This window comes from Delphinus delphis, chromosome 9, assembly GCF_949987515.2.
Source record: "Delphinus delphis chromosome 9, mDelDel1.2, whole genome shotgun sequence".
In the NCBI taxonomy this organism is placed as follows: domain Eukaryota; kingdom Metazoa; phylum Chordata; class Mammalia; order Artiodactyla; family Delphinidae; genus Delphinus; species Delphinus delphis.
In genome coordinates this window covers 1,234,106-1,252,434 of record NC_082691.1, presented here as the reverse complement: position 1 = coordinate 1,252,434, position 18,329 = coordinate 1,234,106, and positions in this window count along the sequence as shown.

Genomic DNA, 18,329 nt, shown 5'->3' with positions numbered 1-18,329 from the left:
TGAGGCGCAGCTTAGCGGGCGCTTGGGCCTTACCGCCAGCCCAGCGGCCCGCCCGTCCCGGCAGGGCCCCGCCGCCCGCCTAGGCCGGGGAACGGAGGTAGCAGCAGCAGTAGAAGTAGCAGCAGTAGTGGTAATAGAAGTAGTATTTGCCATGCACTGGGCTAGTAGTAATAGTAGTGGTAGTAGCAGCAGGAGAAGTGGCTGCAGCAGCAGGAGTAGTAGCACCATATATTCCCTGCAGAGGGCCAGTAGTAGTAGTAGCAGTAGCAGCAATTGAAGTAGTAGTAGTAGATTTGCCATGCAGTGGACTGCTAGTAGTAGCAGTAGTAGTAGAGTTAGCATCAGCAATAGAAGTGGCATCAGCAGCAGTAATAGTACCAGCAGATTTGTCCTGCAGTGGGCCAGTAGTGATAATAGAAGTAGCAGCCATAGCAGTAGTAGTAGTAGATTTGCCATACACAGGGCTAGTAGTATTGATACTAGTAGTAGAAGTAGTAGCAGCATCAGGAGTAGTAGTAGTAGTATTTTCAATGCACTGGACTACTAGTAGTAGCAGTAGTAGTAGCATTTGTACAAGCAGCAGCAGTAGTAGTAATAGTAGTAGTATTTGCCATGCATTGGGCTAGTAGTAGTAGTAAGAGTGGTAGCAATAGCAGTAGAAGTGGCAGCAGCAGGAGCAATTGGAGCAGCATATTTGACTTGCAGTGGGCCAGGAATAGTAGTAGAAGTAGCAGGAACAGCAATAATAGTAGTATATTTGCCATGCACTGGGCTAGTAGTATTGATAGTTGTAGTAGCGGAAGTAGCAGCAGCAGCACTAGTAGTAATAGTAGTAGTATTTGCCATATACTAGATTACTAGCATTAGCAGTAGTAGTAACATTACTATTAGCAGCAGTAGCTGTTGTAGTAATAGTAGTAGAATTTGCCATGCACTGGACTACTAGTAGTAGCAGTAGTAGTAGCAATAGTAGAAGCAGCAGCAGTAGTAGTAGTGTTAATATTTGCCATGCACTGGGCTATTAGTAGTAGTAGTATCAGCAGCACCTGTACAAGTAGCAGCAGCAGTAGTAGTAGCAGCAGTAGTAGTAATGGCAGCAGTGGTGGTAATAGTAGTAGTATTTGCCATGCACTGGCCTAGTAGTAGTAGTAGTAGTAGTAGTGGTAGAAACAGCAGTAGAAGTGGCATCAGCAGCAGTAATAGTGGCAGCATATTTGACCTGCAGAGGGCCAGAAATAGAAGTAGAAGAATCAGCAAGAGCAATAGTAGTAGCCGGCCCACGCTGCGTTAGGCGAAGCCCAACCGCAGACCGGGCCGGCCCTCCTGCCCGACAGCAGGTGGCCCGAAGCCAGTGGGAGCCAGCATTGTGTTGGTAAAGCCCCTTAGGCCCAGCAACGCCACCCTTGCCCCCACGCCACCGTCCGAGCTCAGGACCCCGCCCCAGGTGGCCGGCAGGCCCGGGGAAGCGGCCTGGGCCCTCGACAACGCTCCCGCGCCCGGCCATGGTGAAACGGCGGAGGGGCGGCTTTTTCCGTATGGAGCTGTGGAGAGCCAGCCCGGCAGACAGGTGGCGGCGCTGGGGCTGGGCTCCAGTGGGGGCGGCCAGGTGCAGGTCGAGGGGCTCGCGGGCCGCACGGACGGCCCCCGGGTCCGCGGCCACGTCTGGTTTCCGTCAGGCGGAAGCGTCTGGTGTGTCTCCGCCTTCCAGGGCCGCCTTCTGGCCGCCTGGCAGCTCAGGCAGGCAGGGAGCGCCCCATCAGAAGCTTGCTGTGGTGGGAGGGGCCTGAGGAGGTGGGGCTTGCATCTGTACCCGGCGGGGGCGGAGATAGCCGCGAACGCCGCGGGCGCCAAAAGGAGAAGGCGGAGCGGGAGGCAAAAAGCCTAGAGCACCCGGTCTTCCCTAGAGGTCTCCCATCCAAGTTCTAACCAGGCCCGACCCTGCTTAGCTTCCGCGATCGCGGCGAGATCGGGCCCTTCTAGGCTGGTTTGGCAGTAGATGCCGGTGGGGTCGCGGGCTGCCTCTTGAGGCGCAGCTTAGCGGGCGCTTGGGCCTTACCGCCAGCCCAGCGGCCCGCCCGTCCCGGCAGGGCCCCGCCGCCCGCCTAGGCCGGGGAACGGAGGTAGCAGCAGCAGTAGAAGTAGCAGCAGTAGTGGTAATAGAAGTAGTATTTGCCATGCACTGGGCTAGTAGTAATAGTAGTGGTAGTAGCAGCAGGAGAAGTGGCTGCAGCAGCAGGAGTAGTAGCACCATATATTCCCTGCAGAGGGCCAGTAGTAGTAGTAGCAGTAGCAGCAATTGAAGTAGTAGTAGTAGATTTGCCATGCAGTGGACTGCTAGTAGTAGCAGTAGTAGTAGAGTTAGCATCAGCAATAGAAGTGGCATCAGCAGCAGTAATAGTACCAGCAGATTTGTCCTGCAGTGGGCCAGTAGTGATAATAGAAGTAGCAGCCATAGCAGTAGTAGTAGTAGATTTGCCATACACAGGGCTAGTAGTATTGATACTAGTAGTAGAAGTAGTAGCAGCATCAGGAGTAGTAGTAGTAGTATTTTCAATGCACTGGACTACTAGTAGTAGCAGTAGTAGTAGCATTTGTACAAGCAGCAGCAGTAGTAGTAATAGTAGTAGTATTTGCCATGCATTGGGCTAGTAGTAGTAGTAAGAGTGGTAGCAATAGCAGTAGAAGTGGCAGCAGCAGGAGCAATTGGAGCAGCATATTTGACTTGCAGTGGGCCAGGAATAGTAGTAGAAGTAGCAGGAACAGCAATAATAGTAGTATATTTGCCATGCACTGGGCTAGTAGTATTGATAGTTGTAGTAGCGGAAGTAGCAGCAGCAGCACTAGTAGTAATAGTAGTAGTATTTGCCATATACTAGATTACTAGCATTAGCAGTAGTAGTAACATTACTATTAGCAGCAGTAGCTGTTGTAGTAATAGTAGTAGAATTTGCCATGCACTGGACTACTAGTAGTAGCAGTAGTAGTAGCAATAGTAGAAGCAGCAGCAGTAGTAGTAGTGTTAATATTTGCCATGCACTGGGCTATTAGTAGTAGTAGTATCAGCAGCACCTGTACAAGTAGCAGCAGCAGTAGTAGTAGCAGCAGTAGTAGTAATGGCAGCAGTGGTGGTAATAGTAGTAGTATTTGCCATGCACTGGCCTAGTAGTAGTAGTAGTAGTAGTAGTGGTAGAAACAGCAGTAGAAGTGGCATCAGCAGCAGTAATAGTGGCAGCATATTTGACCTGCAGAGGGCCAGAAATAGAAGTAGAAGAATCAGCAAGAGCAATAGTAGTAGCCGGCCCACGCTGCGTTAGGCGAAGCCCAACCGCAGACCGGGCCGGCCCTCCTGCCCGACAGCAGGTGGCCCGAAGCCAGTGGGAGCCAGCATTGTGTTGGTAAAGCCCCTTAGGCCCAGCAACGCCACCCTTGCCCCCACGCCACCGTCCGAGCTCAGGACCCCGCCCCAGGTGGCCGGCAGGCCCGGGGAAGCGGCCTGGGCCCTCGACAACGCTCCCGCGCCCGGCCATGGTGAAACGGCGGAGGGGCGGCTTTTTCCGTATGGAGCTGTGGAGAGCCAGCCCGGCAGACAGGTGGCGGCGCCGGGGCCGGGCTCCAGTGGGGGCGGCCAGGTGCAGGTCGAGGGGCTCGCGGGCCGCACGGACGGCCCCCGGGTCCGCGGCCACGTCTGGTTTCCGTCAGGCGGAAGCGTCTGGTGTGTCTCCGCCTTCCAGGGCCGCCTTCTGGCCGCCTGGCAGCTCAGGCAGGCAGGGAGCGCCCCATCAGAAGCTTGCTGTGGTGGGAGGGGCCTGAGGAGGTGGGGCTTGCATCTGTACCCGGCGGGGGCGGAGATAGCCGCGAACGCCGCGGGCGCCAAAAGGAGAAGGCGGAGCGGGAGGCAAAAAGCCTAGAGCACCCGGTCTTCCCTAGAGGTCTCCCATCCAAGTTCTAACCAGGCCCGACCCTGCTTAGCTTCCGCGATCGCGGCGAGATCGGGCCCTTCTAGGCTGGTGGGGCAGTAGATGCCGGCGGGGTCGCGGGCTGCCTCTTGAGGCGCAGCTTAGCGGGCGCTTGGGCCTTACCGCCAGCCCAGCGGCCCGCCCGTCCCGGCAGGGCCCCGCCGCCCGCCTAGGCCGGGGAACGGAGGTAGCAGCAGCAGTAGAAGTAGCAGCAGTAGTGGTAATAGAAGTAGTATTTGCCATGCACTGGGCTAGTAGTAATAGTAGTGGTAGTAGCAGCAGGAGAAGTGGCTGCAGCAGCAGGAGTAGTAGCACCATATATTCCCTGCAGAGGGCCAGTAGTAGTAGTAGCAGTAGCAGCAATTGAAGTAGTAGTAGTAGATTTGCCATGCAGTGGACTGCTAGTAGTAGCAGTAGTAGTAGAGTTAGCATCAGCAATAGAAGTGGCATCAGCAGCAGTAATAGTACCAGCAGATTTGTCCTGCAGTGGGCCAGTAGTGATAATAGAAGTAGCAGCCATAGCAGTAGTAGTAGTAGATTTGCCATACACAGGGCTAGTAGTATTGATACTAGTAGTAGAAGTAGTAGCAGCATCAGGAGTAGTAGTAGTAGTATTTTCAATGCACTGGACTACTAGTAGTAGCAGTAGTAGTAGCATTTGTACAAGCAGCAGCAGTAGTAGTAATAGTAGTAGTATTTGCCATGCATTGGGCTAGTAGTAGTAGTAAGAGTGGTAGCAATAGCAGTAGAAGTGGCAGCAGCAGGAGCAATTGGAGCAGCATATTTGACTTGCAGTGGGCCAGGAATAGTAGTAGAAGTAGCAGGAACAGCAATAATAGTAGTATATTTGCCATGCACTGGGCTAGTAGTATTGATAGTTGTAGTAGCGGAAGTAGCAGCAGCAGCACTAGTAGTAATAGTAGTAGTATTTGCCATATACTAGATTACTAGCATTAGCAGTAGTAGTAACATTACTATTAGCAGCAGTAGCTGTTGTAGTAATAGTAGTAGAATTTGCCATGCACTGGACTACTAGTAGTAGCAGTAGTAGTAGCAATAGTAGAAGCAGCAGCAGTAGTAGTAGTGTTAATATTTGCCATGCACTGGGCTATTAGTAGTAGTAGTATCAGCAGCACCTGTACAAGTAGCAGCAGCAGTAGTAGTAGCAGCAGTAGTAGTAATGGCAGCAGTGGTGGTAATAGTAGTAGTATTTGCCATGCACTGGCCTAGTAGTAGTAGTAGTAGTAGTAGTGGTAGAAACAGCAGTAGAAGTGGCATCAGCAGCAGTAATAGTGGCAGCATATTTGACCTGCAGAGGGCCAGAAATAGAAGTAGAAGAATCAGCAAGAGCAATAGTAGTAGCCGGCCCACGCTGCGTTAGGCGAAGCCCAACCGCAGACCGGGCCGGCCCTCCTGCCCGACAGCAGGTGGCCCGAAGCCAGTGGGAGCCAGCATTGTGTTGGTAAAGCCCCTTAGGCCCAGCAACGCCACCCTTGCCCCCACGCCACCGTCCGAGCTCAGGACCCCGCCCCAGGTGGCCGGCAGGCCCGGGGAAGCGGCCTGGGCCCTCGACAACGCTCCCGCGCCCGGCCATGGTGAAACGGCGGAGGGGCGGCTTTTTCCGTATGGAGCTGTGGAGAGCCAGCCCGGCAGACAGGTGGCGGCGCCGGGGCTGGGCTCCAGTGGGGGCGGCCAGGTGCAGGTCGAGGGGCTCGCGGGCCGCACGGACGGCCCCCGGGTCCGCGGCCACGTCTGGTTTCCGTCAGGCGGAAGCGTCTGGTGTGTCTCCGCCTTCCAGGGCCGCCTTCTGGCCGCCTGGCAGCTCAGGCAGGCAGGGAGCGCCCCATCAGAAGCTTGCTGTGGTGGGAGGGGCCTGAGGAGGTGGGGCTTGCATCTGTACCCGGCGGGGGCGGAGATAGCCGCGAACGCCGCGGGCGCCAAAAGGAGAAGGCGGAGCGGGAGGCAAAAAGCCTAGAGCACCCGGTCTTCCCTAGAGGTCTCCCATCCAAGTTCTAACCAGGCCCGACCCTGCTTAGCTTCCGCGATCGCGGCGAGATCGGGCCCTTCTAGGCTGGTTTGGCAGTAGATGCCGGCGGGGTCGCGGGCTGCCTCTTGAGGCGCAGCTTAGCGGGCGCTTGGGCCTTACCGCCAGCCCAGCGGCCCGCCCGTCCCGGCAGGGCCCCGCCGCCCGCCTAGGCCGGGGAACGGAGGTAGCAGCAGCAGTAGAAGTAGCAGCAGTAGTGGTAATAGAAGTAGTATTTGCCATGCACTGGGCTAGTAGTAATAGTAGTGGTAGTAGCAGCAGGAGAAGTGGCTGCAGCAGCAGGAGTAGTAGCACCATATATTCCCTGCAGAGGGCCAGTAGTAGTAGTAGCAGTAGCAGCAATTGAAGTAGTAGTAGTAGATTTGCCATGCAGTGGACTGCTAGTAGTAGCAGTAGTAGTAGAGTTAGCATCAGCAATAGAAGTGGCATCAGCAGCAGTAATAGTACCAGCAGATTTGTCCTGCAGTGGGCCAGTAGTGATAATAGAAGTAGCAGCCATAGCAGTAGTAGTAGTAGATTTGCCATACACAGGGCTAGTAGTATTGATACTAGTAGTAGAAGTAGTAGCAGCATCAGGAGTAGTAGTAGTAGTATTTTCAATGCACTGGACTACTAGTAGTAGCAGTAGTAGTAGCATTTGTACAAGCAGCAGCAGTAGTAGTAATAGTAGTAGTATTTGCCATGCATTGGGCTAGTAGTAGTAGTAAGAGTGGTAGCAATAGCAGTAGAAGTGGCAGCAGCAGGAGCAATTGGAGCAGCATATTTGACTTGCAGTGGGCCAGGAATAGTAGTAGAAGTAGCAGGAACAGCAATAATAGTAGTATATTTGCCATGCACTGGGCTAGTAGTATTGATAGTTGTAGTAGCGGAAGTAGCAGCAGCAGCACTAGTAGTAATAGTAGTAGTATTTGCCATATACTAGATTACTAGCATTAGCAGTAGTAGTAACATTACTATTAGCAGCAGTAGCTGTTGTAGTAATAGTAGTAGAATTTGCCATGCACTGGACTACTAGTAGTAGCAGTAGTAGTAGCAATAGTAGAAGCAGCAGCAGTAGTAGTAGTGTTAATATTTGCCATGCACTGGGCTATTAGTAGTAGTAGTATCAGCAGCACCTGTACAAGTAGCAGCAGCAGTAGTAGTAGCAGCAGTAGTAGTAATGGCAGCAGTGGTGGTAATAGTAGTAGTATTTGCCATGCACTGGCCTAGTAGTAGTAGTAGTAGTAGTAGTGGTAGAAACAGCAGTAGAAGTGGCATCAGCAGCAGTAATAGTGGCAGCATATTTGACCTGCAGAGGGCCAGAAATAGAAGTAGAAGAATCAGCAAGAGCAATAGTAGTAGCCGGCCCACGCTGCGTTAGGCGAAGCCCAACCGCAGACCGGGCCGGCCCTCCTGCCCGACAGCAGGTGGCCCGAAGCCAGTGGGAGCCAGCATTGTGTTGGTAAAGCCCCTTAGGCCCAGCAACGCCACCCTTGCCCCCACGCCACCGTCCGAGCTCAGGACCCCGCCCCAGGTGGCCGGCAGGCCCGGGGAAGCGGCCTGGGCCCTCGACAACGCTCCCGCGCCCGGCCATGGTGAAACGGCGGAGGGGCGGCTTTTTCCGTATGGAGCTGTGGAGAGCTAGCCCGGCAGACAGGTGGCGGCGCCGGGGCTGGGCTCCAGTGGGGGCGGCCAGGTGCAGGTCGAGGGGCTCGCGGGCCGCACGGACGGCCCCCGGGTCCGCGGCCACGTCTGGTTTCCGTCAGGCGGAAGCGTCTGGTGTGTCTCCGCCTTCCAGGGCCGCCTTCTGGCCGCCTGGCAGCTCAGGCAGGCAGGGAGCGCCCCATCAGAAGCTTGCTGTGGTGGGAGGGGCCTGAGGAGGTGGGGCTTGCATCTGTACCCGGCGGGGGCGGAGATAGCCGCGAACGCCGCGGGCGCCAAAAGGAGAAGGCGGAGCGGGAGGCAAAAAGCCTAGAGCACCCGGTCTTCCCTAGAGGTCTCCCATCCAAGTTCTAACCAGGCCCGACCCTGCTTAGCTTCCGCGATCGCGGCGAGATCGGGCCCTTCTAGGCTGGTGGGGCAGTAGATGCCGGCGGGGTCGCGGGCTGCCTCTTGAGGCGCAGCTTAGCGGGCGCTTGGGCCTTACCGCCAGCCCAGCGGCCCGCCCGTCCCGGCAGGGCCCCGCCGCCCGCCTAGGCCGGGGAACGGAGGTAGCAGCAGCAGTAGAAGTAGCAGCAGTAGTGGTAATAGAAGTAGTATTTGCCATGCACTGGGCTAGTAGTAATAGTAGTGGTAGTAGCAGCAGGAGAAGTGGCTGCAGCAGCAGGAGTAGTAGCACCATATATTCCCTGCAGAGGGCCAGTAGTAGTAGTAGCAGTAGCAGCAATTGAAGTAGTAGTAGTAGATTTGCCATGCAGTGGACTGCTAGTAGTAGCAGTAGTAGTAGAGTTAGCATCAGCAATAGAAGTGGCATCAGCAGCAGTAATAGTACCAGCAGATTTGTCCTGCAGTGGGCCAGTAGTGATAATAGAAGTAGCAGCCATAGCAGTAGTAGTAGTAGATTTGCCATACACAGGGCTAGTAGTATTGATACTAGTAGTAGAAGTAGTAGCAGCATCAGGAGTAGTAGTAGTAGTATTTTCAATGCACTGGACTACTAGTAGTAGCAGTAGTAGTAGCATTTGTACAAGCAGCAGCAGTAGTAGTAATAGTAGTAGTATTTGCCATGCATTGGGCTAGTAGTAGTAGTAAGAGTGGTAGCAATAGCAGTAGAAGTGGCAGCAGCAGGAGCAATTGGAGCAGCATATTTGACTTGCAGTGGGCCAGGAATAGTAGTAGAAGTAGCAGGAACAGCAATAATAGTAGTATATTTGCCATGCACTGGGCTAGTAGTATTGATAGTTGTAGTAGCGGAAGTAGCAGCAGCAGCACTAGTAGTAATAGTAGTAGTATTTGCCATATACTAGATTACTAGCATTAGCAGTAGTAGTAACATTACTATTAGCAGCAGTAGCTGTTGTAGTAATAGTAGTAGAATTTGCCATGCACTGGACTACTAGTAGTAGCAGTAGTAGTAGCAATAGTAGAAGCAGCAGCAGTAGTAGTAGTGTTAATATTTGCCATGCACTGGGCTATTAGTAGTAGTAGTATCAGCAGCACCTGTACAAGTAGCAGCAGCAGTAGTAGTAGCAGCAGTAGTAGTAATGGCAGCAGTGGTGGTAATAGTAGTAGTATTTGCCATGCACTGGCCTAGTAGTAGTAGTAGTAGTAGTAGTGGTAGAAACAGCAGTAGAAGTGGCATCAGCAGCAGTAATAGTGGCAGCATATTTGACCTGCAGAGGGCCAGAAATAGAAGTAGAAGAATCAGCAAGAGCAATAGTAGTAGCCGGCCCACGCTGCGTTAGGCGAAGCCCAACCGCAGACCGGGCCGGCCCTCCTGCCCGACAGCAGGTGGCCCGAAGCCAGTGGGAGCCAGCATTGTGTTGGTAAAGCCCCTTAGGCCCAGCAACGCCACCCTTGCCCCCACGCCACCGTCCGAGCTCAGGACCCCGCCCCAGGTGGCCGGCAGGCCCGGGGAAGCGGCCTGGGCCCTCGACAACGCTCCCGCGCCCGGCCATGGTGAAACGGCGGAGGGGCGGCTTTTTCCGTATGGAGCTGTGGAGAGCCAGCCCGGCAGACAGGTGGCGGCGCCGGGGCTGGGCTCCAGTGGGGGCGGCCAGGTGCAGGTCGAGGGGCTCGCGGGCCGCACGGACGGCCCCCGGGTCCGCGGCCACGTCTGGTTTCCGTCAGGCGGAAGCGTCTGGTGTGTCTCCGCCTTCCAGGGCCGCCTTCTGGCCGCCTGGCAGCTCAGGCAGGCAGGGAGCGCCCCATCAGAAGCTTGCTGTGGTGGGAGGGGCCTGAGGAGGTGGGGCTTGCATCTGTACCCGGCGGGGGCGGAGATAGCCGCGAACGCCGCGGGCGCCAAAAGGAGAAGGCGGAGCGGGAGGCAAAAAGCCTAGAGCACCCGGTCTTCCCTAGAGGTCTCCCATCCAAGTTCTAACCAGGCCCGACCCTGCTTAGCTTCCGCGATCGCGGCGAGATCGGGCCCTTCTAGGCTGGTTTGGCAGTAGATGCCGGCGGGGTCGCGGGCTGCCTCTTGAGGCGCAGCTTAGCGGGCGCTTGGGCCTTACCGCCAGCCCAGCGGCCCGCCCGTCCCGGCAGGGCCCCGCCGCCCGCCTAGGCCGGGGAACGGAGGTAGCAGCAGCAGTAGAAGTAGCAGCAGTAGTGGTAATAGAAGTAGTATTTGCCATGCACTGGGCTAGTAGTAATAGTAGTGGTAGTAGCAGCAGGAGAAGTGGCTGCAGCAGCAGGAGTAGTAGCACCATATATTCCCTGCAGAGGGCCAGTAGTAGTAGTAGCAGTAGCAGCAATTGAAGTAGTAGTAGTAGATTTGCCATGCAGTGGACTGCTAGTAGTAGCAGTAGTAGTAGAGTTAGCATCAGCAATAGAAGTGGCATCAGCAGCAGTAATAGTACCAGCAGATTTGTCCTGCAGTGGGCCAGTAGTGATAATAGAAGTAGCAGCCATAGCAGTAGTAGTAGTAGATTTGCCATACACAGGGCTAGTAGTATTGATACTAGTAGTAGAAGTAGTAGCAGCATCAGGAGTAGTAGTAGTAGTATTTTCAATGCACTGGACTACTAGTAGTAGCAGTAGTAGTAGCATTTGTACAAGCAGCAGCAGTAGTAGTAATAGTAGTAGTATTTGCCATGCATTGGGCTAGTAGTAGTAGTAAGAGTGGTAGCAATAGCAGTAGAAGTGGCAGCAGCAGGAGCAATTGGAGCAGCATATTTGACTTGCAGTGGGCCAGGAATAGTAGTAGAAGTAGCAGGAACAGCAATAATAGTAGTATATTTGCCATGCACTGGGCTAGTAGTATTGATAGTTGTAGTAGCGGAAGTAGCAGCAGCAGCACTAGTAGTAATAGTAGTAGTATTTGCCATATACTAGATTACTAGCATTAGCAGTAGTAGTAACATTACTATTAGCAGCAGTAGCTGTTGTAGTAATAGTAGTAGAATTTGCCATGCACTGGACTACTAGTAGTAGCAGTAGTAGTAGCAATAGTAGAAGCAGCAGCAGTAGTAGTAGTGTTAATATTTGCCATGCACTGGGCTATTAGTAGTAGTAGTATCAGCAGCACCTGTACAAGTAGCAGCAGCAGTAGTAGTAGCAGCAGTAGTAGTAATGGCAGCAGTGGTGGTAATAGTAGTAGTATTTGCCATGCACTGGCCTAGTAGTAGTAGTAGTAGTAGTAGTGGTAGAAACAGCAGTAGAAGTGGCATCAGCAGCAGTAATAGTGGCAGCATATTTGACCTGCAGAGGGCCAGAAATAGAAGTAGAAGAATCAGCAAGAGCAATAGTAGTAGCCGGCCCACGCTGCGTTAGGCGAAGCCCAACCGCAGACCGGGCCGGCCCTCCTGCCCGACAGCAGGTGGCCCGAAGCCAGTGGGAGCCAGCATTGTGTTGGTAAAGCCCCTTAGGCCCAGCAACGCCACCCTTGCCCCCACGCCACCGTCCGAGCTCAGGACCCCGCCCCAGGTGGCCGGCAGGCCCGGGGAAGCGGCCTGGGCCCTCGACAACGCTCCCGCGCCCGGCCATGGTGAAACGGCGGAGGGGCGGCTTTTTCCGTATGGAGCTGTGGAGAGCCAGCCCGGCAGACAGGTGGCGGCGCCGGGGCCGGGCTCCAGTGGGGGCGGCCAGGTGCAGGTCGAGGGGCTCGCGGGCCGCACGGACGGCCCCCGGGTCCGCGGCCACGTCTGGTTTCCGTCAGGCGGAAGCGTCTGGTGTGTCTCCGCCTTCCAGGGCCGCCTTCTGGCCGCCTGGCAGCTCAGGCAGGCAGGGAGCGCCCCATCAGAAGCTTGCTGTGGTGGGAGGGGCCTGAGGAGGTGGGGCTTGCATCTGTACCCGGCGGGGGCGGAGATAGCCGCGAACGCCGCGGGCGCCAAAAGGAGAAGGCGGAGCGGGAGGCAAAAAGCCTAGAGCACCCGGTCTTCCCTAGAGGTCTCCCATCCAAGTTCTAACCAGGCCCGACCCTGCTTAGCTTCCGCGATCGCGGCGAGATCGGGCCCTTCTAGGCTGGTGGGGCAGTAGATGACGGCGGGGTCGCGGGCTGCCTCTTGAGGCGCAGCTTAGCGGGCGCTTGGGCCTTACCGCCAGCCCAGCGGCCCGCCCGTCCCGGCAGGGCCCCGCCGCCCGCCTAGGCCGGGGAACGGAGGTAGCAGCAGCAGTAGAAGTAGCAGCAGTAGTGGTAATAGAAGTAGTATTTGCCATGCACTGGGCTAGTAGTAATAGTAGTGGTAGTAGCAGCAGGAGAAGTGGCTGCAGCAGCAGGAGTAGTAGCACCATATATTCCCTGCAGAGGGCCAGTAGTAGTAGTAGCAGTAGCAGCAATTGAAGTAGTAGTAGTAGATTTGCCATGCAGTGGACTGCTAGTAGTAGCAGTAGTAGTAGAGTTAGCATCAGCAATAGAAGTGGCATCAGCAGCAGTAATAGTACCAGCAGATTTGTCCTGCAGTGGGCCAGTAGTGATAATAGAAGTAGCAGCCATAGCAGTAGTAGTAGTAGATTTGCCATACACAGGGCTAGTAGTATTGATACTAGTAGTAGAAGTAGTAGCAGCATCAGGAGTAGTAGTAGTAGTATTTTCAATGCACTGGACTACTAGTAGTAGCAGTAGTAGTAGCATTTGTACAAGCAGCAGCAGTAGTAGTAATAGTAGTAGTATTTGCCATGCATTGGGCTAGTAGTAGTAGTAAGAGTGGTAGCAATAGCAGTAGAAGTGGCAGCAGCAGGAGCAATTGGAGCAGCATATTTGACTTGCAGTGGGCCAGGAATAGTAGTAGAAGTAGCAGGAACAGCAATAATAGTAGTATATTTGCCATGCACTGGGCTAGTAGTATTGATAGTTGTAGTAGCGGAAGTAGCAGCAGCAGCACTAGTAGTAATAGTAGTAGTATTTGCCATATACTAGATTACTAGCATTAGCAGTAGTAGTAACATTACTATTAGCAGCAGTAGCTGTTGTAGTAATAGTAGTAGAATTTGCCATGCACTGGACTACTAGTAGTAGCAGTAGTAGTAGCAATAGTAGAAGCAGCAGCAGTAGTAGTAGTGTTAATATTTGCCATGCACTGGGCTATTAGTAGTAGTAGTATCAGCAGCACCTGTACAAGTAGCAGCAGCAGTAGTAGTAGCAGCAGTAGTAGTAATGGCAGCAGTGGTGGTAATAGTAGTAGTATTTGCCATGCACTGGCCTAGTAGTAGTAGTAGTAGTAGTAGTGGTAGAAACAGCAGTAGAAGTGGCATCAGCAGCAGTAATAGTGGCAGCATATTTGACCTGCAGAGGGCCAGAAATAGAAGTAGAAGAATCAGCAAGAGCAATAGTAGTAGCCGGCCCAGGCTGCGTTAGGCGAAGCCCAACCGCAGACCGGGCCGGCCCTCCTGCCCGACAGCAGGTGGCCCGAAGCCAGTGGGAGCCAGCATTGTGTTGGTAAAGCCCCTTAGGCCCAGCAACGCCACCCTTGCCCCCACGCCACCGTCCGAGCTCAGGACCCCGCCCCAGGTGGCCGGCAGGCCCGGGGAAGCGGCCTGGGCCCTCGACAACGCTCCCGCGCCCGGCCATGGTGAAACGGCGGAGGGGCGGCTTTTTCCGTATGGAGCTGTGGAGAGCCAGCCCGGCAGACAGGTGGCGGCGCCGGGGCTGGGCTCCAGTGGGGGCGGCCAGGTGCAGGTCGAGGGGCTCGCGGGCCGCACGGACGGCCCCCGGGTCCGCGGCCAGTCTGGTTTCCGTCAGGCGGAAGCGTCTGGTGTGTCTCCGCCTTCCAGGGCCGCCTTCTGGCCGCCTGGCAGCTCAGGCAGGCAGGGAGCGCCCCATCAGAAGCTTGCTGTGGTGGGAGGGGCCTGAGGAGGTGGGGCTTGCATCTGTACCCGGCGGGGGCGGAGATAGCCGCGAACGCCGCGGGCGCCAAAAGGAGAAGGCGGAGCGGGAGGCAAAAAGCCTAGAGCACCCGGTCTTCCCTAGAGGTCTCCCATCCAAGTTCTAACCAGGCCCGACCCTGCTTAGCTTCCGCGATCGCGGCGAGATCGGGCCCTTCTAGGCTGGTGGGGCAGTAGATGCTGGCGGCGTCGCGGGCTGCCTCTTGAGGCGCAGCTTATCAGGCGCTTGGGCCTTACCGTCAGCCCAGCGGCCCGCCCGTCCCGGCAGGGCCCCGCCGCCTGCCTAGGCCGGGGAACGGAGGTCTCGGGCACCTGGGGGTGGCGGAGGTGTTGGCGACCACCCAGCCCAGGGCGGGCGCGACCCAGCAAACTTTTCGGCGCTTGACGCCCCGCCCCAGATCCCGCAGGCCGCTCACGGGGAAGTGGCCCAGGAGGCTTCCGGGCCCGGGGACCGCGGTCCCTTGGGCATCCCACCTGCCCGCCCACACTGCGCTAGGCGCAGCTCAGACGCATACCGGACCGGCCCTCCTGACCGACAGAAGCTGGCCCGAAGCCACTGCGAGCCAACATTGAGTTGGCACGGCCCCTAAGACCCAGCCACGCCACCTTCGCCCCCATGTCACCGTCCGAGCTCAGGACCCCGCCCCAGGTGGCCGGCAGGCCCAGGGAAGCGGCCTGGGCCCTCGACCCTGCTCCCGCGCCCGGCCATAATGAAACGGCAGAGGGGCGGCTTTTTCCGTATGGAGCTGTGGAGAGCCAGCCCGGCAGACAGGTGGCGGCGCCGGGGCCGGGCTCCAGTGGGGGCGGCCAGGTGCAGGTCGAGGGGCTCGCGGGCCGCACGGACGGCCCCCGGGTCCGCGGCCACGTCTGGTTTCCGTCAGGCGGAAGCGTCTGGTGTGTCTCCGCCTTCCAGGGCCGCCTTCTGGCCGCCTGGCCGCTCAGGCAGGCAGGGAGCGCCCCATCAGACGCTTGCTGTGGTGGGGGGGGCCTGAGGAGGTGGGGCTTGCATCTGTACCCGGCGGGGGCGGAGATAGCCGCGAACGCCGCGGGCGCCAAAAGGAGAAGGCGGAGCGGGAGGCAAAAAGCCTAGAGCACCCGGTCTTCCCTAGAGGTCTCCCATCCAAGTTCTAACCAGGCCCGACCCTGCTTAGCTTCCGCGATCGCGGTGAGATCGGGCCCTTCTAGGCTGGTTTGGCAGTAGATGCCGGCGGGGTCGCGGGCTGCCTCTTGAGGCGCAGCTTAGCGGGCGCTTGGGCCTTACCGCCAGCCCAGCGGCCCGCCCGTCCCGGCAGGGCCCCGCCGCCCGCCTAGGCCGGGGAACGGAGGTAGCAGCAGCAGTAGAAGTAGCAGCAGTAGTGGTAATAGAAGTAGTATTTGCCATGCACTGGGCTAGTAGTAATAGTAGTGGTAGTAGCAGCAGGAGAAGTGGCTGCAGCAGCAGGAGTAGTAGCACCATATATTCCCTGCAGAGGGCCAGTAGTAGTAGTAGCAGTAGCAGCAATTGAAGTAGTAGTAGTAGATTTGCCATGCAGTGGACTGCTAGTAGTAGCAGTAGTAGTAGAGTTAGCATCAGCAATAGAAGTGGCATCAGCAGCAGTAATAGTACCAGCAGATTTGTCCTGCAGTGGGCCAGTAGTGATAATAGAAGTAGCAGCCATAGCAGTAGTAGTAGTAGATTTGCCATACACAGGGCTAGTAGTATTGATACTAGTAGTAGAAGTAGTAGCAGCATCAGGAGTAGTAGTAGTAGTATTTTCAATGCACTGGACTACTAGTAGTAGCAGTAGTAGTAGCATTTGTACAAGCAGCAGCAGTAGTAGTAATAGTAGTAGTATTTGCCATGCATTGGGCTAGTAGTAGTAGTAAGAGTGGTAGCAATAGCAGTAGAAGTGGCAGCAGCAGGAGCAATTGGAGCAGCATATTTGACTTGCAGTGGGCCAGGAATAGTAGTAGAAGTAGCAGGAACAGCAATAATAGTAGTATATTTGCCATGCACTGGGCTAGTAGTATTGATAGTTGTAGTAGCGGAAGTAGCAGCAGCAGCACTAGTAGTAATAGTAGTAGTATTTGCCATATACTAGATTACTAGCATTAGCAGTAGTAGTAACATTACTATTAGCAGCAGTAGCTGTTGTAGTAATAGTAGTAGAATTTGCCATGCACTGGACTACTAGTAGTAGCAGTAGTAGTAGCAATAGTAGAAGCAGCAGCAGTAGTAGTAGTGTTAATATTTGCCATGCACTGGGCTATTAGTAGTAGTAGTATCAGCAGCACCTGTACAAGTAGCAGCAGCAGCAGTAGTAGCAGCAGTAGTAGTAATGGCAGCAGTGGTGGTAATAGTAGTAGTATTTGCCATGCACTGGCCTAGTAGTAGTAGTAGTAGTAGTAGTGGTAGAAACAGCAGTAGAAGTGGCATCAGCAGCAGTAATAGTGGCAGCATATTTGACCTGCAGAGGGCCAGAAATAGAAGTAGAAGAATCAGCAAGAGCAATAGTAGTAGCCGGCCCACGCTGCGTTAGGCGAAGCCCAACCGCAGACCGGGCCGGCCCTCCTGCCCGACAGCAGGTGGCCCGAAGCCAGTGGGAGCCAGCATTGTGTTGGTAAAGCCCCTTAGGCCCAGCAACGCCACCCTTGCCCCCACGCCACCGTCCGAGCTCAGGACCCCGCCCCAGGTGGCCGGCAGGCCCGGGGAAGCGGCCTGGGCCCTCGACAACGCTCCCGCGCCCGGCCATGGTGAAACGGCGGAGGGGCGGCTTTTTCCGTATGGAGCTGTGGAGAGCCAGCCCGGCAGACAGGTGGCGGCGCCGGGGCCGGGCTCCAGTGGGGGCGGCCAGGTGCAGGTCGAGGGGCTCGCGGGCCGCACGGACGGCCCCCGGGTCCGCGGCCACGTCTGGTTTCCGTCAGGCGGAAGCGTCTGGTGTGTCTCCGCCTTCCAGGGCCGCCTTCTGGCCGCCTGGCAGCTCAGGCAGGCAGGGAGCGCCCCATCAGAAGCTTGCTGTGGTGGGAGGGGCCTGAGGAGGTGGGGCTTGCATCTGTACCCGGCGGGGGCGGAGATAGCCGCGAACGCCGCGGGCGCCATAAGGAGAAGGCGGAGCGGGAGGCAAAAAGCCTAGAGCACCCGGTCTTCCCTAGAGGTCTCCCATCCAAGTTCTAACCAGGCCCGACCCTGCTTAGCTTCCGCGATCGCGGCGAGATCGGGCCCTTGTAGGCTGGTTTGGCAGTAGATGCCGGCGGGGTCGCGGGCTGCCTCTTGAGGCGCAGCTTAGCGGGCGCTTGGGCCTTACCGCCAGCCCAGCGGCCCGCCTGTCCCGGCAGGGCCCCACCGCCCGCCTAGGCCGGGGAACGGAGGTAGCAGCAGCAGTAGAAGTAGCAGCAGTAGTGGTAATAGAAGTAGTATTTGCCATGCACTGGGCTAGTAGTAATAGTAGTGGTAGTAGCAGCAGGAGAAGTGGCTGCAGCAGCAGGAGTAGTAGCACCATATAGTCCCTGCAGAGGGCCAGTAGTAGTAGTAGCAGTAGCAGCAATTGAAGTAGTAGTAGTAGATTTGCCATGCAGTGGACTGCTAGTAGTAGCAGTAGTAGTAGAGTTAGCATCAGCAATAGAAGTGGCATCAGCAGCAGTAATAGTACCAGCAGATTTGTCCTGCAGTGGGCCAGTAGTGATAATAGAAGTAGCAGCCATAGCAGTAGTAGTAGTAGATTTGCCATACACAGGGCTAGTAGTATTGATACTAGTAGTAGAAGTAGTAGCAGCATCAGGAGTAGTAGTAGTAGTATTTTCAATGCACTGGACTACTAGTAGTAGCAGTAGTAGTAGCATTTGTACAAGCAGCAGCAGTAGTAGTAATAGTAGTAGTATTTGCCATGCATTGGGCTAGTAGTAGTAGTAAGAGTGGTAGCAATAGCAGTAGAAGTGGCAGCAGCAGGAGCAATTGGAGCAGCATATTTGACTTGCAGTGGGCCAGGAATAGTAGTAGAAGTAGCAGGAACAGCAATAATAGTAGTATATTTGCCATGCACTGGGCTAGTAGTATTGATAGTTGTAGTAGCGGAAGTAGCAGCAGCAGCACTAGTAGTAATAGTAGTAGTATTTGCCATATACTAGATTACTAGCATTAGCAGTAGTAGTAACATTACTATTAGCAGCAGTAGCTGTTGTAGTAATAGTAGTAGAATTTGCCATGCACTGGACTACTAGTAGTAGCAGTAGTAGTAGCAATAGTAGAAGCAGCAGCAGTAGTAGTAGTGTTAATATTTGCCATGCACTGGGCTATTAGTAGTAGTAGTATCAGCAGCACCTGTACAAGTAGCAGCAGCAGTAGTAGTAGCAGCAGTAGTAGTAATGGCAGCAGTGGTGGTAATAGTAGTAGTATT